Source organism: Heteronotia binoei, chromosome 3 (assembly GCF_032191835.1).
Source record: "Heteronotia binoei isolate CCM8104 ecotype False Entrance Well chromosome 3, APGP_CSIRO_Hbin_v1, whole genome shotgun sequence".
In the NCBI taxonomy this organism is placed as follows: Eukaryota; Metazoa; Chordata; class Lepidosauria; order Squamata; family Gekkonidae; genus Heteronotia; species Heteronotia binoei.
Genome location: NC_083225.1, coordinates 190991001 through 191005748, shown reverse-complemented (window position 1 = coordinate 191005748; position 14748 = coordinate 190991001). Strand labels below are relative to the sequence as shown.

At 50.3% G+C, this 14748-nt stretch overlaps 1 protein-coding gene across 1 annotated transcript in view; it reads left to right on the top strand.

The window, feature by feature from the left end:
- UVRAG (UV radiation resistance associated) overlaps positions 1 to 14748 on the top strand; it is a 161991-nt gene that overhangs the window by 135449 nt on the left and 11794 nt on the right. The gene's annotated exons all lie outside the window — the stretch shown is intronic.

The following is a 14748-nucleotide window of genomic DNA, read 5'->3' as shown; positions in this document are numbered from 1 at the left end:
TCCTCCACTTGCAGCTGCTGGAATGGCCTGGGGTCAGCCGTAGCTCTCTTATCTGGGAGAACTGGGTTTGATTCCCCCACTCCTCCACTTGCAGCTGCTGGAATAGCCTGGGGTCAGCCATAGCTCTCTTATCTGGGAGAACTGGGTTTGATTTCCCACTCCTCCACTTGCAGCTGCTAGAATGGCCTTGGGTCAGCCATAGCTCTCATAGGAGTTGTCCTTGAAAGGGCAGCTGCTGTGAGAGCTCTCTCAGCCCCACCCACCTCACAGGGTGTCTGTTGTTGGGGAGGAAGATGAAGGAGATTGTAGGCCAATCTGGGACTGATGTTTGGAGTGGAGGGAGGGGTATAAATCCAGTATCTTCATCTCCTCCTCCTCCTGAGAGCCAGTTTGGTGTAGTGATTGTGTGGACTCTTATCTGGGAGAACTGGATTTGATTCCCCACTCCTCCACTTGCAGCTGCTGGAATGGCTGTGTGGCAGCCATAGCTCTCGCAGAGCTGTCCTTGAAACGGCAGCTTCTGGGAAAGCTCTCTCAGCCCCACCTGCTTCACAGTGGAGATAAAGGAGATCGTGAGCCGCTCTGAGGCTCTGATTCAGGGTGGAGGGCAGAATATATATCCAATGTTGTCTTCTCTTCCTCCTCCTCCTGTTTTTAGGAGGTAAGCAGGGAAAGGTTGGGCGTTTTCCTAGTGAGTCTTCTGATTGGCCACTGGAAATCGGACGGGCTGTGTGGATTTTTGTAAATGTTTCTTTGGTAGCAGCTGCCCCCAGAGCACAAGGATCAGCAATGTGTGACTGAAGCCTGGCGGGCTCTGCCTTTTGTGGCAGCCATTTTATCTCTGCGCCCACCATGCAGTGTCAGAATCCCAGATTCACTGCCACAGGAGGTGGTGGCGACTACAAGCATAGCCAGCTTCAAGAGGGGGTTAGATAAAAATATAGAGCAGAGGTCCATCAGTGCCTATTAGCCACAGTGTGTGTGTGTGTGTATAAATTTTTGGCCACTGTGTGGACTGGATGGCTTCTCTAATGTTCTTATGTGACACAGAGTGTTGGACTGGATGGGCCGTTGGCCTGATCCAACATGGCTTCTCTTATGTTCTTATGTGACACAGAGTGTTGGACTGGATGGCCCGTTGGCCTCATCCAACATGGCTTCTCTAATGTTCTTATGTGACACAGAGTGTTGGACAGGATGGGCCGTTGGCCTGATCCAACATGGCTTCTCTAATGTTCTTATGTGACACAGAGTGTTGGACTGGATGGGCCACTGGCCTGATCCAACAGGGCTTCTCTAATGTTCTTATGTGACACAGAGTGTTGGACAGGATGGGCCGATGGCCTCATCCAACATGGCTTCTCTTATGTTCTTATGTTCAGATGGGCTTGCAGGCTTAAAAAGGGCAGGGACCCCCTTATCCAGCGCATGGAAATAGAGCCTAGAGACTGCAGGTGGTGTTTTCTGTTCTGTATATTCCAGGGGTCCTACAACTCCCATCAACCCCAGCCAGCATAGCCAATGGCTGGGGCTGATGGGAATTGTAGGCAAAAAAAACATCTGGAGATGTTGGCCACCCCTGGTATATTCAGGGTCACCCACAGAAGCTGAGACGTTGGAGATTCAAGCCATACACAAGGAAGTGCTGCTTCACACAGCACGTAGTTGAACTGCGGCACTTGCTGGCACGGGAGGTGGCGATGGCCGTCAGTTTGAGAGGGCTTAAATGGGGAGCGGACAACTTCGTGAAAGATGGCTACTCATCATGATAGGTATCTGCTCTCTCCAGTCCCAGAGGTGGAGTGTCTGTAAAATGCCATCATAAGAACATAAGAGATCCCATGTTGGATCAGGCCAATGGCCCACCCAGTCCAACACTCTGTTTCACATAAGAACATAAGAGAAGCCCTGTTGGATCAGGCCAATGGCCCACCCAGTCCAACACTCTGTGTCACATAAGAACATAAGAGAAGCCCTGTTGGATCAGGCCAATGGCCCCTCCAGTCCAACACTCTGTGCCACATAAGAGAAGCCATGTTGGATCAGGCCAATGGCCCATCCAGTGCAACACTCTGTGTCACATAAGAACATAAGAGAAGCCCTGTTGGATCAGGCCAATGGCCCCTCCAGTCCAACACTCTGTGCCACATAAGAGAAGCCATGTTGGATCAGGCCAATGGCCCCTCTAGTCCAACACTCTGTCTCACATAAGAACATAAGAGAAGCCCTGTTGGATCAGGCCAGTGGCCCCTCCAGTCCAACACTCTGTGTCACATAAGAACATAAGAGAAGCCATGTTGGATCAGGCCAATGGCCCACCCAGTCCAACACACTGTGTCACTTAAGAACATAACAGAAGCCATGTTGGATCAGGCCAATGGCCCCTCCAGTCCAACACTCTGTGTCACATAAGAACATAAGAGAAGCCATGTTGGATCAGGCCAAGGGCCCATCCAGTCCAACACTCTGTGTCACATAAGAACATAAGAGAAGCCATGTTGGATCAGGCCAATGGCCCATCCAGTCCAGCACTCTGTGTCACACAGTGGCCAAAGAAACCAGGTGCCATTGCTAGCAGCCCCTGATAGACCTCTGCTATCTGAATCTATCTAATCTCCTTTTTAATTATACGGGTACATGATATCTATGTGCGAAAAGGATCTAAGGGTCTTAGTGGATCATACGCTGAACATGAGTCAACAGTGTGATGCGGTGGCTGAAAAGGCAAATGCAATTTTGGGCTGTATCAACAGAAGTCTAGTGTCCAGATCACGTGAAGTGATGGTATCGCTTTACTCTGCTCTGGTAAGACCTCAGCTGGAGTCTTCTGTTCAGTTTTGGGCACCACATTTTAAGAAGGATCTAGACAAGCTGGAACAGTCCAGAGGAGGGTGACAAAGATGGTGAGGGGTCTGGAGACCAAGTCCTATGAGGAAAGGTTGAAGGAGCTGGGGATGTTTAGCCTGGAGATGAGGCGGCTGAGAGGTTATAGGATAAGCATCTTCAAGTACTTGAAGGGCTGTCCTATAGAGAATGGTGTGGAATTGTTTTCTGTGGCCCCAGAAGATAGGACAAGAACCAATGGGTTGAAATTAAATCAGAAGAGTTTCCAACTCAGCATTAGGAAGAACTTGCTGACCGTTAGAGCGGTTCCTCAGTGGAACAGGCTTCCTCGGGAGGTGGTGGACTCTGCTTCCTTGGAGGTTTTAAAACACAGACTAGATGGCCATCTGACAGCAATGAAAATCCTGTGAATTTAGGGGGAGGTGTTTGTGAGTTTCCTGCATTGTGCAGGGGGTTGGACTAGATGACCCTAGAGATTCCTTCGAACTCTATGATGTGGCTGAGAGGTTATCTGATCACCATCTTCAAGTCCTTGAAGGGCTGTCACATAGACGATGGGCTGGAATTTTTTTCTGTGGCCCCAGAAGGTAGGACCAGAACCAGTGGGTTGAAATTAAATCAAAAGAGTTTCCGGCTCAACTTAGGAAGAACTTCCTCACCGTTAGATCGGTTCCTCAGTAGAACAGGCTTCCTCGGGAGGTGGTGGGCTCTCCTTCCTTGGAGGTTTTTAAACAGAGGCTAGATGGCCATTTGACAGCAATGAAGATCCTGTGAATTTGGGGTAGGTATTTGTGGGTTTCCTGCATTGTGCAGGGGGTTGGACTAGATGACCCTGGAGGTCCCTTCCAACTCTCTGATTCTATATTGTCTTCATGCTCTTCAGGAAGTAACCTTGATGAGCCCTTTTGTCCAATAGCCAGCATTTCCAGCTGCATTTGGCATGTAATTGCTTTTGCAGCGGTATCGTCTTGGACACGTTGACTGCATTTTCACTATTCTTTACTCTCCAAATGGGGGGGGGGCAGGGTGTGGAGAGAGAAGCGACTTCAGTTTTTGCTCTCCTTCCCACCGCTCCAACCCGGCGAGATCCTGCCCTTAAAAACAAGAAACTTAAATCTTGAAGAGAGTCAGCGGTTCTGCAGTGATACCTCATGAGAGAGAGAGAGAGAGAGAAAAAAGCTGAAATGATCTGGACGCGGAGCCAAGAAAGCTTTTATCTGAGTCGAAGGTTTCTTTCGGGCAGCGCCACGGAACTCCCTCGATGACTCAAAATTAAAATGATTAAGTGAAAATAGTGCGTAGCTGTTAGCTTTGCTCACAGACTCGCCTCTCCTTTTCCATACTCGTCCTAGCCCGACTGTATTTGGAACCAAGACCCGTTTGCCTTAAGTCCCTTAATCCAGTTATTTATATGCTATGGCCCATTAGAAGTGGAGGATGGGCTTTTTAAAAAGAAGGCATTCTATTGTGTCCGTCACCCCCAGATGTAATGCCAGCCGGTTTTTATAGGGGGGGGGGGGATGAAAGGCTTTAACGAAGACAAACTGTGAGCGGAGTTTTGCGATAGTCACTTAAATCTTCAGGTGTCATAGAGAAAAAATAAATTGTGAAAGACTTTTTATTGGGTATACACTTAGTGTACTGGTTGCCGTTGTATGATAGAAGTTTCCCTTTCCCTGAATGCTTAGGCCACAGTCCGTTGTTGTTATTGTAAATTCTCACAGACTGGGACAAGAGTGGCCAAACTTTGGCTCTTTCTTTCACAGTCAGTGTGTGGCGCTTGAAGCCCTCGCCACCCCATTAGTTGGCAGCTTAGAGAATGCATTGAAAGTTAAAGTTGCTTTCTTTCCACCTCTTCCTCCTCTATTCCCTGCCTGCCTGCCTACTCTCAGACATCTGCCATTCATGTCTTGCGGCTCTCAGACATCTGACATTCATGTCTCGCGGCTCTCAGACATCTGACAGTCATGTCTCGCGGCTCTCAGACATCTGACAGTCATGTCTCGCGGCTCTCAGACATCTGCCATTCATGTCTCGCGGCTCTCAGACATCTGCCATTCATGTCTCGCGGCTCTCAGACATCTGCCATTCATGTCTCGCGGCTCTCAGACATCTGCCATTCATGTCTCGCGGCTCTCAGACATCTGCCATTCATGTCTAGCGCTCTCAGACATCTGCCATTCATGTCTCGCGGCTCTCAGACATCTGCCATTCATGTCTCGCGGCTCTCAGACATCTGCCAGTCATGTCTCGCGGCTCTCAGACATCTGCCAGTCATGTCTCGCGGCTCTCAGACATCTGCCAGTCATGTCTCGCGGCTCTCAGACATCTGCCAGTCATGTCTCGCGGCTCTCAGACATCTGCCATTCATGTCTCGCGGCTCTCAGACATCTGCCATTCATGTCTCGCGGCTCTCAGACATCTGCCAGTCATGTCTCGCGGCTCTCAGACATCTGCCATTCATGTCTCGCGGCTCTCAGGCATCTGACATTCATGTCTTGCGGCTCTCAGACATCTGACATGTATTCTGCGTGGCTCTTATGTTAAGCACGTTCAGCCACCCCCAGAACTGGTAGATGGTGTTCTGCAGTTTGAGATCTAGCCAAATTCTAGGGGATTGCAGAGGTATCTTGGCAGGATTCTGGCTGTTCCAAGCAGTGCTGCCTTCTGGAGCTGAACTGGTGTTATTTGCTCCATGCCCAGAAGGTCCAGGAGTTTCTTGGGACTCACAGAGACTGCTCCAAGGGCTCCAATGACAATCAGCATTATGGTTATTTGCTCCATGCGCAGAAGGTCCAGGTTTGATTCCCCACTCCTCCACTTACAGCTGCTGGAATGGCCTTGGGTCAGCCATAGCTCTCGCAGGAGTTGTCCTTGAAAGGGCAGCTTCTGGGAGAGCTCTCTTGGCCCCACCCACTTCACAGGGTGTCTGTTGTGGGGGGAGAAGATATAAGAGATTGTAAGCCGCTCTGAATCTCTGAGAGAAGGGTGGGATGTAAATCTGCAATTCTTCTTCTTCTGCAGTCTTCTTCTTCTCCCAGACTCTGCTCCTAGGTCTTGAGAGCCAGCTGTGGTGTAGTGGTTAAGAGCAGTGGACTCTAATCTGGAGAACCGGGCTTGATTCCCCACTCCTTCACATGAAGCCAGCTGGGTGACCTTGGGCCAGTCGCAGTTCTCTGCAGTCTCTCTCAGCCCCACCTCCCTCACATGGGTGTCTGCTGTGGGGAAAGGAAGGGAATATGATAGTAAGCCTCTCTGAGACTCCTTCGGGTAGGAAAGGGCGGGGTATAAAACCATCACCATCTCCTCCTCCTCTTTGTTCTTCCTCCTTCTGTCTCCTGGAATGATAATGATATGCATATATTTTTATATGTTTCAAATTCTACTTTATTTTTAAATTTGGAGTTAATCCTTTAAAAAAAAAACCTTAGCCCCGTCATAAAAATTCATATTTTCCTTCCACGTAATCACCACCAAGAAGAATTTTGCCCTGCCTAAAGTAACCCTTAGCTCTTCAATCCTTTAATAAAAATGGGTACCCCGTCTTGATTCTGTCAACTACATTCCTCAGGATTGGATCCAGCCATGTCACTCTCTACAGATCATGCCATGAGCAATACAGAATAATAAAATCTAACATTTCATGCTCTCTCCATCCAGTTATCTGTCCCGGTAGATAAAATTTTTCAGACTTGGCAAACAGGAGATGGACTTCGCCCCGTTTAAAGAGTTTTGAGGAGAGCGAACTCATGTATTTATTTAAAACTTTTAATCAGCTGCCTTTCTTCCTCACAGTACTCAATAAAACAGTATAAGTAAAACACACAAAACAAGTACATAAACCCAATTTTTTAAAATCACAATTTAGAAGATAAAGAATTAGAAGATATTGGATTTATATCCCGCCCTCCACTCGGAAGAGTCTCAGAGCGGCTAACAATCTTCTTTATCTTCCTCCCCCACAACAGACACCCTGTGAGGTAGATGAAGATATTGGATTTATATCCCGCCCTCCACTCGGAAGAGTCTCAGAGCGGCTTACAATCTCCTTTATCTTCCCCCCCCCCCCACAACAGACACCCTGTGAGGTAGATGAAGATATTGGATTTATATCCCGCCCTCCACTCCGAAGAGTCTCAGAGCGGCTCACAATCTTCTTTACCTTCCTCCCCCACAACAGACACCCTGTGAGGTGGGTGGGGCTGAGAGGAGCTGCCCTTTCAAGGACAACCTCTGCCAGAGCTATGGCTGAGCCAAGGCCATTCCAGCAGCTGCAAGTGGAGGAGTGGGGAATCAAACCCGGTTCTCCCAGATAAGAGTCCGCACACTTAACCATTACACCAAACTGGCTCTCAGTTTAGGAGTGTCTTAATCACTGGGTGTCGTTACGAGTGTATGGGGGGGAGGTCTTTGTAAGTTTCCTGCATTATGCAGGGGGCTGGACTAGATGACCCTGGAGGTCCCTTCCGACTCATTCTAATCTGATGCAGTCTTAAATAAAACTGCCTTCAGCTGCCTCCTAAAGTGCAGAAACGAAGGGGCCAGCTGCACCTCTGTGGGGAGGTTGTTCTGTAACCATGGGGCTGCCACCAGAAAGGCCCTCTCCTGACATATTATCATGACTCAGATGGGGGTGCCACCTGACGCTGCCACCACTCTAAAATTAGAATCCCTTGGAAAGGCCCAGAGCCCCCTCCCAAACCCTTCCAAACCCTTGCTTTGGCCAAGAAAATAAAAGAAAACACCTCAAAGCCTCTCCGTGTAACAAAAATAATGCTCCTTATTATTCCTACTTATCCATTATTTACTAGTAACAAACACAGTGCTTACAGTGATAGCCAAACATAATATAAACAAGCATATCTATACTACACAAAATCCCTCTGGAACCGAAAGCACCCGCTGCTCCTACTGTATGATGGATCAATGTCCTATAGAAAAAATATGGAGCTGTGATACAAGTCTGACAGTATCCAAGACCGGTGCAATATCGTTTCGAGTCCAGAGACTCTTCTTCTTGGGACCGTCTTCTTTATTGTTGGTTCAGTAGGCAAGTGGGGCTTCCTTTAAATTTTTGCTGTAAAGTATACCAAACGTTTGTGATAGTCTCGTGTAAACCGAACAAGCAGTTCTACATCAAATTCAGCCACAAATCTTACATACTAGGCAACCAAGTAAATGAAACGGGTCACGTTATTAACTCACTCTCCCTTTCGTGGCGTTGTTTTCATTCAGGCGCTCCAAGGAGAAATGAAAACAAAGCCACAAAAGTGAGAGTGAGTTAATAACGTGACCCATTTCATTTACTTGGTTGCCTAGTATGTAAGATTTGTGGCTGAATTTGATGTAGAAATATATATACCCTCTCTCTCGGCTTGACTGCGCGAACGAAGATTTAAGAAGGGTGCAGTAGTCCACGTCTGCTGCAGGCTCGCTGGCGGCTGACAAGACCAATGCGGGACAGGCAGGTCCGGCCACAGCGGCTGCAAGGAAAAGTCTGATTTGGGGTTGGTGCTGCAGCAGTGCGATTCTTCCTCAATCTCCTTTTGTCCTCAAGACCAGCTATGCGTGCGTTTCTCAAAGGAAGAGGCAGCCTATACACACACATATACATACACACAATAAGAGGCACGCTAACAAATACGCTCCAGATTTATTTCGTTCTTGACCTTCGAGCTCTTCCAGACCTGTCAAATGCAAACTACCCTGGTCGCAGCCAAGATGGACGTCCTGCCCTGGTCATCTTTCACTTGGTGAGAGGTGGCCAGCCCTCCCTGGCAGCGGCGCGGAAAACCTCCAAAGCGTGAAAGCGCGGCATGCGCTCCAAGGAACGCTTCCTCAAACATTTCCGTAGCAGCTTCGCTTGGCTGTCAAGAGGCTCGTTATTAGCAGCCGCAGCAGGTCTGCCAAGAGTTATGCACTCTGCTTCAAGCTCATACACGGGACGCACCAGTCCACACACAAACACACACGCCCCCTTGCGAAAAAGGGGTATCTTATGTTAATGTGCAGCCAGCAGGAAGCAGGTTCCTCGAGGTGTCAAATTTCGGAGACTTTTCTGGGAAATAGGGGAGGTGGGAAGAAACCACACAAGTGTAAAGAAGGAGAAAAGATTGGGGGTGGGGAAGAAGAAGACGACTGCAGATTTATAACCCGCCCTCCTCTCTAAATCAGAGACTCATAGTGACTTAGAATCTTCTATATCTTCTCCCCTCACAAAAGACACCTTGTGAGGTGGGTGGGGCTGAGAGGGCTCTCCCGGAAGCTGCCCTTTCAAGGACAACTCTGTGAGAGCTCTGGCTGACCCAAGGCCATTCCAGGAGCTGCAAGTGGAGGAGTGGGGAATCAAACCCGGTTCTCCCAGATAAGAGAGCTCTGGCTGACCCAAGGCCATTCCAGCACCTGCAAATGGAGGAGTGGGGAATCAAAACCGGTTCTCCCAGATAAGAGAGCTGTGGCTGACGCAAGGCCATTCCAGCACCTGCAAGTGGAGGAGTGAGGAATCAAACCCGGTTCTCCCAGATAAGAGAGCTCTGGCTGACTCAAGGCCATTCCAGCAGGTGCAAGTGGAGGAGTGGGGAATCAAACCCGGTTCTCCCAGATAAGAGAGCTCTGGCTGACCCAAGGCCATTCCAGCAGGTGCAAGTGGAGGAGTGAGGAATCAAACCCGGTTCTCCCAGATAAGAGAGCTCTGGCTGACCCAAGGCCATTGCATCAGGTGCAAGTGAATGAGTGGGGAATCAAACCTGGTTCTCCCAGATAAGGGAGCTCTGGCTAACCCAAGGCCATTCCAGCAGGTGCAAGTGGAGGAGTGGGGAATCAAACCTGGTTCTCCCAGATAAGAGAGCTCTGGCTGACCCAAGGCCATTCCAGCAGCTGCAAGCGGAGGAGGGGGGAATCAAACCTGGTTCTCCCAGATAAGGGAGCTCTGGCTGACCCAAGGCCATTCCAGCAGGTGCAAGTGGAGGAGTGAGGAATCAAACCCGGTTCTCCCAGATAAGAGAGCTCTGGCTGACCCGAGGCCATTACATCAGGTGCAAGTGAAGGAGTGGGGAATCAAACCTGGTTCTCCCAGATAAGGGAGCTCTGGCTAACCCAAGGCCTTTCCAGCAGGTGCAAGTGGAGGAGTGGGGAATCAAACCTGGTTCTCCCAGATAAGAGAGCTCTGGCTGACCCAAGGCCATTCCAGCAGCTGCAAGCGGAGGAGTGGGGGAATCAAACCTGGTTCTCCCAGATAAGGGAGCTCTGGCTGACCCAAGGCCATTCCAGCAGCTGCAAGCGGAGGAGGGGGGAATCAAACCTGGTTCTCCCAGATAAGGGAGCTCTGGCTGACCCAAGGCCATTCCAGCAGCTGCAAGCGGAGGAGGGGGGAATCAAACCCGGTTCTCCCAGATAAGAGAGCTCTGTCTGACCCAAGGCCATTCCAGCAGCTGCAAATGGAGGAGTGGGGAATCAAACCCGGTGCTCCCAGATAAGAGAGCTCTGGCTGACCCGAGGCCATTTCAGCAGGTGCAAGTGGAGGAGTGGGGAATCAAACCCGGTGCTCCCAGATAAGAGAGCTCTGGCTGACCCGAGGCCATTTCAGCAGGTGCAAGTGGAGGAGTGGGGAATCAAACCCGGTGCTCCCAGATAAGAGAGCTCTGGCTGACCCGAGGCCATTTCAGCAGGTGCAAGTGGAGGAGTGGGGAATCAAACCCGGTTCTCCCAGATAAGAGAGCTCTGGCTGACCCAAGGCCATTCCAGCAGGTGCAAGTGGAGGAGTGGGGAATCAAACCCGATGCTCCCAGATAAGAGAGCTCTGGCTGACCCGAGGCCATTTCAGCAGGTGCAAGTGGAGGAGTGGGGAATCAAACCCGGTTCTCCCAGATAAGAGAGCTCTGGCTGACCCAAGGCCATTACAGCAGCTGCAAGTGGAGGAGTGGGGAATCAAACCCGGTTCTCCCAGATAAGAGAGCTCTGGCTGACCCAAGGCCATTCCAGCAGCTGCAAGTGGAGGAGTGGGGAATCAAACCCAGTTCTCCCAGAGAAGAGAGCTCTGGCTGACCCAAGGCCATTCCAGCAGCTGCAAGTGGAGGAGTGGGGAATCAAACCCGGTTCTCCCAGAGAAGAGAGCTCTGGCTGACCCAAGGCCATTCCAGCAGCTGCAAGTGGAGGAGGGGGGAATCAAACCAGGTTCTCCCAGATAAGAGAGCTCTGGCTGACCCAAGGCCATTTCAGCAGGTGCAAGTGGAGGAGTGGGGAATCAAACCCGGTTCTCCCAGAGAAGAGAGCTCTGGCTGACCCAAGGCCATTCCAGCAGCTGCAAGTGGAGGAGGGGGGAATCAAACCAGGTTCTCCCAGATAAGAGAGCTCTGGCTGACCCAAGGCCATTCCAGCAGCTGCAAGTGGAGGAGGGGGGAATCAAACCAGGTTCTCCCAGATAAGAGAGCTCTGGCTGACCCAAGGCCATTCCAGCAGCTGCAAGTGGAGGAGGGGGGAATCAAACCAGGTTCTCCCAGATAAGAGAGCTCTGGCTGACCCAAGGCCATTCCAGCAGCTGCAAGTGGAGGAGGGGGGAATCAAACCAGGTTCTCCCAGATAAGAGAGCTCTGGCTGACCCAAGGCCATTCCAGCAGCTGCAAGTGGAGGAGGGGGGAATCAAACCAGGTTCTCCCAGATAAGAGAGCTCTGGCTAACCCAAGGCCATTCCAGCAGCTGCAAGTGGAGGAGTGGGGAATCAAACCCGGTGCTCCCAGATAAGAGTCCGCACTTAACCACCACAGCAGACTGGCTCTTGGTCCTGGTCTTGTGCCAACATACATACTTATGTGGTAGAATGGCAGAATCACTGATGGACTTTTGCCCCCTTGTGGGTTTCCAGTGGTCTAAGGATTGGCACATCGCACACTTGTAGGGATCATTTTGCCTGCTTTGTCGCTTCATTTCTCAGCATGGCTGCGAATATTTTTTGCCCCACTCCTTTATGACACCCGACAATGCAAGCAAGTAGGTTCAACTGAAATCTTCTAAGTAAACTTCCAGCATGTCTTTTGGTTTGGCACTTTGCAAGATATGCACTTGCAAAGCATGAAAGAATAGGTGCTTAGACAACACCAGCAACATCTGTCTGTAACAGGGTTGGCCGAACTGCGGCTCAGGAGCCACATGTGGCTCTTTCACGCATATTGTGTGCCTCTTGAAGCCCCACTGCCCTGTTGGCTGGCTTGGAGAAGGCATTTCTGTCTTTAAATCACTTCTCCAAGCCAAGCCAGCCAGCGGTTTGGGAAATGAAGTTAAAGTTGCTTTCTTTTCTCCTCTCCCTCCCCCAATCTATTTGCTTTCCTCCTTCCCTCCCAGCTTTTGAACATCTGATGTTCCACTGAGGAACTGAGCGGTAGAGGGGTTCCTCAGTGGAACAGGCTTCCTCAGGAGGTGGTGGGCTCTGCTTCCTTGGATGCTTATAAACAGAGGCTAGATGGCCCTCTGACAGCAACGAAGGTCCTGTGAATCTAGGGGGAGGTGTTTGTGAGTTTCTTGCATTGTGCAGGGGGTTGGACTAGATGACCCCGGAGGTCCCGTCTAATACTATGATTCTATGACGTTCATGTCTTGCGGCTCTCAAACATTTGACATTTATTCTGTGTGGCTCTTATATTAAGCAAGTTAATATAAGGGAGAGCCAGTTTGGTGTAGTGGTTAAGTGTGCGGACTCTTACCTGGGAGAACCGGGTTTGATTCCCCACTCCTCCACTTGCACCTGCTGGAATGGCCTTGGGTCAGCCTTAGCTCTGGCAGAGGTTGTCCCTGAAAGGGCAGGTGCTGGGAGAGCCCTCTCCAGCCCCACCCACCTCACAGGGTGTCTGTTGTGGGGGAGGAAGGTAAAGGAGATTGTGAGCCGCTCTGAGACTCTTCGGAGTGGAGGGCGGGATATAAATCCAATATCTTCATCTACCTCACAGGGTGTCTGTTGTGGGGGAGGAAGGTAAAGGAGATTGTGAGCCGCTCTGAGACTCTTTGGAGTGGAGGGCGGGATATAAATCCAATAACTTCATCGACCTCACAGGGTGTCTGTTGTGGGGGAGGAAGGGAAAGGAGATTGTGAGCCGCTCTGAGACTCTTTGGAGTGGAGGGCGGGATATAAATCCAATATCTTCATCTACCTCACAGGGTGTCTGTTGTGGGGGGGGGGGAGGAAGTGAAAGGAGATTGTGAGCCGCTCTGAGACTCTTCGGAGAGGAGGGCGGGATATAAATCCAGTATCTTCATCTACCTCACAGGGTGTCTGTTGTGGGGGAGGAAGGTAAAGGAGATTGTGAGCCGCTCTGAGACTCTTCGGAGTGGAGGGCGGGATATAAATCCAGTATCTTCATCTACCTCACAGGGTGTCTGTTGTGGGGGAGGAAGGTAAAGGAGATTGTGAACCGCTCTGAGGCTCTTCGGAGTGGAGGGCGGGATATAAATCCAATATCTTCATCTACCTCACAGGGTGTCTGTTGTGGGGGGGGGGAGGTAGAGGAGATTGTGAGCCGCTCTGAGACTCTTCGGAGTGGAGGTGGGATATAAATCCAATATCTTCATCTACCTCACAGGGTGTCTGTTGTGGGGGAGGAAGGGAAAGGAGATTGTGAGCCGCTCTGAGACTCTTCGGAGTAGAGGGCGGGATATAAATCCAATATCTTCTTCTATCTTCTAAAGTTTGGCCACTCCTGGTCCGGAAGAATGACCAGAGCTTTGACTAGAGCGTTAACCAAATTTTTGTAACGATGAAAACCCTTGCAAATACATATATTTTTTCTCACCATAGAAGTGTGCCAAGGAAAGTTCCCAGCTACTGTTGTAGGACTGGCTTTGTTCCTAGCCTTAGGATAGAGAAATGTCAATAACATTCCCCTTATAATCTGTCATACTTCTGTTATTTTGCTGCCTGGAATGCAGAGGAACAGAGCAGGTGCTGTGAAAAGGCAAAAATCCACTTTGTGTGCTGTTGCCAAGTCGGGATGCATTCAGAGGTATGAATCCTCTGAATCCTAGAGCCAGGTGACAACATCCGCCTCAGTACTTGTGCCCTGTTGTTGGCCCTCCAGAGGCACTGGTTGGCCACTGTGTGAGGCAGTATCCTGGACTAGATGGACCCTCACTGGTCTGATCCAGCAGGGTTCTTCTGATGTTCTTATGAAGGCCTCGGCCTCTCTGCCCTGTTGCTGGCCATCCAGAGGAAGTAGTTGGCCACTGTGTGAGACTGGACTAGATGGACCCTCACTGGTCTGGTCCAGCAGGGTTCTTCTGATGTTTTTATGAAGGCCTCGGCCTCTCTGCCCTGTTGGTGGCCATCCAGAGGAAGTAGTTGGCCACTGTGTGAGGCTGGACTAGATGGACCCTCACTGGTCTGACCTAGCAGGGCTCTTCTGATGTCCTTCTCAGGGGAAGGCCTCAGCCTCTGTGCCCTGTTGTTGGCCCTCCAGAGGAACTGGCTGGCCACTGGGTGAGACAGGATGCTGGACTAGATGGACCACTGGTTTGACCCAGAAGGGCTCTTCTGATGTTCATAAGGCCCAGTGCCTTTTTGCAGAAGTAGCATTGAAGAAGAAGAAGAGATTGGATCTATACCCCACCCTTCACTCGGAGTCTCAAAGTTGCTTACAATCTCCTTTCCTTTCACCTCCCCACAACAGATAACCTTTGAGGTAAGTGCGGGTGAGAGAACTTTCCCAGAACAGCTCTTGAGAGGAACTGCTCTGAGAGTTATGTCTGACTCAGGGTCATACCAGCAGATGCATGTGGAGGAGTGGGGAATCAAACACGATTCTCCCAATTAGAGCCCCTGCCCTTAACTGCTACACCAAACTGGCTCTCAGTTGCCTGTTCCTCATAAACTGGAGATGCCAGGGATTGAACGTGGGACCTTCCATATGCTAAGCAGACGCT